Source organism: Epinephelus lanceolatus, chromosome 11 (genome assembly GCF_041903045.1).
Source record: "Epinephelus lanceolatus isolate andai-2023 chromosome 11, ASM4190304v1, whole genome shotgun sequence".
NCBI lineage: Eukaryota > Metazoa > Chordata > Actinopteri > Perciformes > Serranidae > Epinephelus > Epinephelus lanceolatus.
Window position 1 is genome coordinate 34600004 of NC_135744.1, and position 8417 is coordinate 34608420.

At 43.7% G+C, this 8417-nt stretch overlaps 1 long non-coding RNA gene across 1 annotated transcript; it reads left to right on the plus strand.

Moving 5' to 3' along the window:
- The first annotated feature begins 265 nt into the window (after positions 1-265).
- LOC144464590 (uncharacterized) lies at positions 266-6286 on the plus strand. Its single transcript, XR_013492273.1, has 3 exons — positions 266-431; positions 5711-5826; positions 6135-6286. It is a non-coding gene; the product is annotated as an uncharacterized LOC144464590 (long non-coding RNA).
- Positions 6287-8417: the final 2131 nt, after the last annotated feature.

Consider the following 8417-nt stretch of genomic DNA (forward strand, 5'->3'; position numbering starts at 1 on the left):
AGGGGTGGTCTGTTATAATCTGGATGTGTAACATTCCTTTCTCCCCAAAGCACCTCCTTAAGAAGCTGGAGCACACAAGTCAAAGTCACACACACACATAAACACACACACACACACACACTGTCATCACCCTCCCACCCCCTCCCCCCAGCCCACCTGCGCTGCTGTTACCCCGAGGCGTTCTTCCTCCCCTTATGCCCGTCCCCTCCACACGCTTGTTTCCTGGGTGTTTACCCGAGTGCACCTGGGAGAGAGGAGAGTGGAACAAATGAGCGACACAGAGTGTGTGTGAGAAAGGCAGAGCAGAAGAAAGGAAAAAAGAAGACATAAAGAGAAGAGCAGAGCAGAGCAGAGTTGGCCTTCCAGCATCACATAAAGAACATGTTTCCGCTGCAGAAGCCCTGCAGGCGCTGCAGTGTCTGCTCTAACAGGTGAGATCAGAGACCAACCTGCCTGTTTACCTGCCGGTCTGTCAGCACCCACCTGGGACAGCGCACACACACACATACACGAACACACACACACACACACACACACACACAAACACCTGCATTTGACTTCCTCCACACCTACATTGTCATCTCCACCCCATCGGGCCACATACATATCATCAACACAGGAAGCTTCGGCACAGGCAGGTGAAGAAGAAACCATTTATTATCTGCTGGTATTATGGGAGGCTGCATTCACAGAGGAACCAGTCCTGGGTCAGAAACTGTGTATGCAAATAATTATTTGTGCTGAGGTTTGGCCTGCTGTGCTACCAAAAGGGTTTGGTTTACCACAGGAGACAATGCAACGAACACCAGCCAGAAAACAGCTGAAACTAATATTTTAATGTTTTAAAAAAATGCATTCTGTACATGTGTACTGTGTTTTTTTTTTTCTTATTTGCTCAGCATTGTGTGTGTGGCGGGGAGCTAGTCAGACTGCTGCTGCATGTTTGTGCTCTGCTTCATTTGCAGCGTTATTGTACAGTGTCGAGAATAAGGTCGTCACACCCAGCACACACGTCAGCTGTTGTTATGGCAAAGTATTTCTGTCATGCTGGTACTTTCATGCAGACATGAAAAGTGACTTTCGTTATTTGAATAAACAGCTGAGAAAAGGACATTTAAATACAGTAAATGTGCTTTTTAAAAAGAGACTAGATGGGATAGAAAGAGAAGTGTGTCAGTCGCCCTCTGGCTGGATGGGACTTTGTTCCAGTTAGGACACGTGTGACCTCCTCTGTGTGTGCGTGTTTGAGTGGGTTGGTCCATCATTACATGAGTCGCACTGAAAACAGAGCTTGTGTTGCGATAATGCAGGACAAAGGGATCATCAGGTGAAACCCCCAAGCGACATAATCTGACTTGACCCATCTCATGTTTGTCTTCTTATCAGCTGCTGCGTTTCACAACTGGCAGAACTCGTCCGGCTAAGTCACCATATCATCCTACATCGATGTGACCCGAGATACCACTTAAAGGGGCGGGCCGCCCCTTTGCAGCGTGAACCTGCATTTGGGTAACATATGTTAGACCAATGCTCCGAGGCCATGGGGGAAACCACATGCCAGTTTCCTGCAATGAATGATGTTTCCCCTCAGCTGGTCCCTGAATACATTTGAGATTTTCAAGAAGCTAACAGTAATTTTGACTTTCCACCACTTATGTGCTTCAAGTTAGCTCAAGTAAATCCCCCGCAGTTTGCTGTTTAGATGACATATTGCAAAAGTCATTTTCACATCTGGTGTAGCACTCAACCAAACCCCCTCGCACCCCCAACAACCCCCAGATACACACACACACACACGTTCCTCGCTGTCTTTTCCTTTCACCCCCCATTCATCCCCTCTCCCTCTTTCTTTATTTTACTTAACAATATCTATAAATGCAGATTGATTTTTTAAAAATAAATATTACAGTTTTGCAATCTGTCCACGATAGAGCTTTGGAGATAGAGGGGCAAAATTACTACATGAGAAAACAATATGAGATGTAGTCCCTGTCCAACAAAATTGTTGCTAAAGTCCCTACAAATGTTGTCCCTAAAATCGGCTGAACTAACAGACTTGTGGCACTGTACTGTTTTGTGTCATATTGGAAACAATTCACAGCTCACAAAGCCCCAAAGAAAAGATAAACATGTTATATTTTTTGGTTGTCGTTGGATACATTTGACAGTCTCTACAACATTCCCATTATACTTTGGAAACTACAGTTGTTGGTCTTTCATCCAAATGACAGCAACATCTGACACAGTAATCATCTGGAAATGCTAACACTGTTAGCTGTTGTCACTTTTAAAAGAAATATAAGTTGTTGTTTTGTTTTGTTTTTATAATTTCTCAGCCACAAAATGAAAATATAGCTTTTGGGGAAATGATTCTCTTTATAAACCTGTAGACAATAGTCATGTCTGCGTCCAAATATAGTACAAATTTTAACCAAATTTCCAGAAAATTAGCTAAATAAAATGGAAAGGAAATAAGGAGTTGGCCTGGTTGCTTGATGCACTACTAGCTTGTTGACGATCATGTGACTATTATGATGCACTAAATTCAGTTGGAGTGCAGGAAGTGATAAATCCATTTGCTGAAATGGAAACAGAAGAATTTGACTACATAAAAGGGTTAGATGAACCTGAAGGCAGCAGGTATCCCGGAAAATTGAAACTCATGTTGGATGTGATCAATACAAAATGAAGAAAAGTGATTTTTGCCCTCAACATGACTAATTTGCCTGGTATGGACACTAGGGATGGGCATCAGTTTTCGATTATCGATGATTGACACAAATAATTTTGCCCAATAGTCGCAGTGTTTCCCCTACAATGCTACAGGCCCGGCGAGCCGGCGTGCCTACGAGACCCCCAGACGGACCTACGCCAGGCAAAAAAAGTGGGGCAGCTGCGCTCTCTTGCAGTGACAATCTGCACTGCACTCTTTTGTTTTCTCTCTTTTGAAATTAATAGATAATTGATCGTTAATTTTTTTGATGATCGAATAATGAATTTTGATCGTTTGCCCATCCCTAGTGGACACAATCATCATTGCAAATGATCTTGTCCTCTACACATTGTTACCATTACTAATATTATACGATGAGCTGATGAAAGTGTACAAGTGTCTGTTGGTCTATTGTTTTGTGTGCCGTTGGGTCCACAACTGAAATGACTGCCATCTTGTTTTTGGCTGTGGAAGTAAATGTGCTTGAGTGAAACTCTCTTTTATATTTTAGTTCTGAAGGCTACATGGATGCACTGCTGTCAGGCTAACGTTACATGCTAATATTAGCTAACCAAAGCTAATTTCTTCCTACTAAATCAACTGTTCCCAAAGGTCTGGAGAAACACCGTTGAAAATCTGGGTCATGGCTAAAAACACAAAGAAGTCGTCACAGCACATTATAATTGCATCCTTTTTTATGTAACTTCTCCCCATTACATCCAACTATTTTCGTGATTTAAAGTAACCATAGATTTTTCTCAAATGATCGACTGGAACAATCCTAAACAGTTAAATCATAGGCATTTTTAGAGTGTTGTTTGTTTTTGCCTCCAGTTGCCTACCCTCCATCTAGATAATGCACTGATGTATGGAGTTATATGCAAAGAAGCTATTCTTTAGTCAGGTGCCATTAAACCACTGCAGATGAATACACATGATGATGTAATGATATAAGCACCAGTCAAATCTCGAATGAACACATTTTTCTGCAATATTTCAACTTTTTATTTTTCTAAATTACAGTGTTTCCACTCAGTTGTTTTATGCATATTGAAAAAGTGCCTAAAAACAGGTGGATGGAAATGCACAAGGAGTTGCCTTCCTGCTAGTGACTCAGGAGCAGGATGATGATGGCAAGTGAAGAGTTTGTGTGTGTGCAGTGAGGTGGGGAGGGGTTCGTAATGCTTGTACGCACATGAGATCCTGCGCAGGTCTGCAGGAATGCACGCTCTTATATGGGGCAGACATGGCAAGTGCACGCTGTTTGGAAATGGAACCCCCTGACATTTAGACCTGCAGATTGTAAAATCATGTCGCCTCCCACCACACATAGACAGACACACACACACACACAGGCACAGATGTCCAAACACACACAGTATCTCCTCCTCTGCCCCCCCTCTTTTCCCCTCCTCTCTTTCCTCTGTGGAATTCAAAAGTAAAATGAACCTAAGTGTGACAGGACGGCTTGAGCTGCAGGAAAAACACACATTTCAACACTTGGGAAGTGGCGGGGGAAAGCAGAGAGGAGAGGAGCTGCCGGGACAGTCGGAGGAGAACAGGGCGCAAAGGAGGAGCGGTTGTTTGGGATTCTGAGAAGCTTTTCTGATTTAATGTGCATCCGTCCTAAAATGGTCAATGAGAGCCTCAGTGTGCTGGAGCTACGACTGCAGATATTAAATTAAAAACATCTTAAAGTTTTTCACAAACAATTTCAGCCTTGACAACTATTGTCAAACATCCAAATAGTTTTCACTTCCAGTATGTCAAAAACCAAAGCGGTGGTGCTGGTGCATTTTTTATGGAACTAAATATTTCCCAGTTCACGGCTTAAGTGTTCCTTTGAGCCCGAGGAGGCGAAAGAGGAAGAAAGACAGAAAGAAGAAGAGAAAAGAGAGATTAGCCACGATTTTTAGTGCCGCAGTTGCCTGCCTACCAGCAAGTCAGCCAGGCAGTCAGCCTGTCCACCCATGAAGCCAGTCACCCAGCCAGCAAACAAGCCAACCGGTCCATTTCATTCAGTGGGGCCACTGGCATGGGACCAAGTAATGCCACTAAACAAAGAGCTACTGTCTTGCATCACTTCCCCTCAGAGAGGCCATCCAGGCCACAGCCTCTTATCACCAGGCACTGCCAGTCTGCAGCACACCGAGGCCTCCACCACACCGGCCTCTTTACTGCTTTCTGTTACAGCCTTCTCCCATTATACCACCATTATACTAACCCTGTACCCAGGGGGAGGGTTTTATTTCAGCTTTCAGGGGTGTCAACAAAAGGGGCAGCACAGAAAAAGAAAAACAAATTAAACCCCAGCAAACAGCATTTCTAATTGAATTTCAATTCCTCACCTCCTAACATAAAGGAGGACATTTTTCTAACTTTTTTTTTTGTCTTGACAAAAATATAATCTTCTAAGAAAACCAGTGGCGTTACTTTACTGTATGTATTTAAAGTTTAGACATACAACTTTGGAATGCATGCATCAGTTTTTCAACTTTTTGCAGTCTTGTTTTTCAGATTTACAGCAGAGGGAGAAACATTTTTAAACATTTGAAGCCTAAAAATTTGATATTCTACATTTTATTTCTATTCTGTTCTATTGTGATCCTATTATTTTCTTATTGCAGAAGTTAAGCAGTGAAAGTCTGGAATCTTAATGGGCAGCTTTGCTCCTCAGTCTTGATAAGTATTCTGCCGGTGTAGTTTGATACTTCCTTCCATTCCACAACCTCCGTGTGTGTTTGTGTGTGTGTGTGTGTGTGTCACGGATGCGTGTCTGTTTTCAACAGGCCCTGTGGCTGCCTAAGGGGGGGTGGACATGTGTAAAGGAACAGTTGCATTCCTTTCAGATCCTCCTCTCAAAGGGGAAAACACACACACAAACACACTCATTCAAATCTATACAAAGTAAGCTTACAAGAACACACAAACCCACACCCTCTCTCCCCTCTTTTTCTCTCTCTTCTCCCTCTCGTTCTCTCTCTTTCTGAACAACAGCAGAGCAGAACAGTCCCCTGAGGCGTCGGAGGGGCCAAAACTGAGCCGACCAAACTTGGCTTCCGACCCCGGAGCAGCGACACGCCCACTTGGCGGCGGCCTGCAGTGCATTCCTGGTGAGAGCATTGTCAAAGCCAAGCACTTCCTCTGGAGCAGGGCCAGCCCGGCCACAATAACATTTCATACATTTATCTCTTGGCTTGAGTCTCTTACACTCAGTACTGACACAAACAGAGAACAGACACACGTGTGCATGCATAAGAAAGACGGTGCGTGTACATGCATGCACTCATAGAAAAGTATTGCAAAACACTGTTTTGATTCCCGTCTTTGCTCTCCTCCTCTCTGTCCAAGTGTTCCTATCTATGTTGTTTCTCTAATCTTGCTTTCTCTTTTCTAACTGCACTGACTTTTTCTCTCACAGTTTCACCAGATAACAAATAACACCACCTTCATCCTGACCTCCACTTGTTACGGGATACAGCCGATACCCTAACCTCCTCAGCTTCATGGGTCTCTTCACACTCCCCCTTAAAACTTTTTCAGTTTCAGAAATGTACTACGTCCAAGAATAAAGTGTGCATCATCAATTATGAAGTAAAAATCAGATTCAGTGGCTCTTGTTAGATACTTGGCTCCTCCTTTTTATTGTAAAGCTCCTTTCACGCTTGCACGCAACCCTAAACTTATCTACTGACGTGTATAAGTGAGAACGCAAATGTCTGAATCAGTTGGAACAGTCATTCAACAGACTTCAGCTGCCAGCTACCTACTGCAAAGTTCATATAACATCCAATTGAGCCTGTGTGTGAACAGAGCAGGCAATTGTCCGGAGAATTCAAACCATGCAAGTGGGCGTGTCGGTGACATTTCTATCATGTGACTGACGCAAAACCAGAAGATTACAGGGTGAAGAGGAAGAGTCATTTACACGAAGGTGCCAATGAAAATGTCTAATTGGAGAGATGACGAGATTCAGGAGCTTCTGTTGGTTACAATACCAAAATTATCAGACAAAGTCAAGAGACAACAAGAGTTGGTTGTTTATGACCATATTACGAACCAGCTACATAAACATGTTCCGCCCAGGCGCCAACCCTCGTCTAAACCAAATGGCATACTTCCAAAAGGTGAGAATGCCTCTGACATGGACAATCTCCTGTTGTGTGCAACATGTATGAAAGGGCAACTTTAGACAGTGTGTGAACCTGATGACGATGGAGAGCAAAAAATAATAATGTATGTATAGCTTCACAGGTGTCTGGCTGGGGAACTGCCCATTGGTCCGACAGCCCATTGGTCCGGCAGCCCACTGGTCCGACATCCCATTGTTCCGAAGTCCCGTTGTTCCGAAATCATCATGATGCCCTGTGGTTAAGGTCTGGTTAGGTTTAGGCACAAAAACCACTTGGTTAGGGTCAGGAAAAGATCATGGTGTGGGTTAAAATGAAAAAGAAAGTGGCAAACACATAAGCCGTGAGCCTGCTTCGCCTCAAGCCTTTCCCAGCTGACCCAGAGCCAGTCACGGCGCACCATCAAGATAGAAATACGTCCGCCGGGAGCCGTTCAGCACTGTGGACTGTCAGACTAATGGGATGTCGGACCAATGGGCTGTCAGACCAATGACATGGACCCGTCTGGCTGGTGCACGCTTACACTGTCGCCTCGCAGCAAGAGGGTTCCAGGTTTGAATCTGTTGGCCAGCTCGGGCCCTTGTCCGTGTGGGTTTTCTGCAGGTTCTCCTGCTTCTAGTCAGGTAAGGTTGATTGGTGACTTTAAATTGCCCATAGGTTTGTATGTGAGCATGAGTGGTTGCATGTGTCAGCCCTGTGATTGTCTGGCGTCCTGTCCAAGGTGTATCCTGCCTCGTGCCCAATGTCAGATGCATGGATGGCACTCTTTGGGAGAAGGAGAAACAGACCCTTGGGACCATGTCAACTATGAAGTAATTTAATTTTGGTTTATGTTAATAGTTATTCCTGCTTCCATTCATGTCAGAAAATAGTAAAAGGTGCCCACGATAATTTCCATAGACCCAACATGATGTTTTCAGATTGCTTGTTCATCTTTCCTAGATTTGGCTTCAAAGTCACATATGCTTCTCCGTGTAATTGTTACTGAAGTTACTGAAGGTGAAGTCTGCTTCATTCACGTGTCTGCTTGTTCAGTTTCTTTTCTGTCAGGACAAACACAAAATGTGCCAAACACGCACCGCACACACACATAAAGACAGAGAGAGAGAGAGAGAGAGAGAGAGAGTGAAACAACAAGGAGTGAGAGAGGCTTATGTAACAGGTATGACTTCACAGGAAGTCAGCACCATTGTGTGTGTGTGTGTGTGTGTGTGTGTGTGTGTGTGTTTGTTTGTTTGTTCCCCAGCCTGTGTATACAGCCTGTGTATATCTTACAATTGTGAGTGTACCCATTCATGAATGTGTGTCATAACAGTGTGTTTGTATGTGTGTCAGCTATTTGGTCTATAATGAGGTTTTGTCATTGGACTCAGGAGGAAGAATCAATGTCCAGTTTGACTCTTGGGTTTTAGTTGTCTGTGTAATTAACCAACAAACACTCATATTCCCATTGAAAGCAATAACGCATAATGTATAAGATGAGGATGGTAGTTATGGTGTTATCATATGAAAAACTATTGGTGTTGGTCTTGAAGTTAACTAAAAATGGTTTTCTCTGCTGCCCTGAGGTTCTT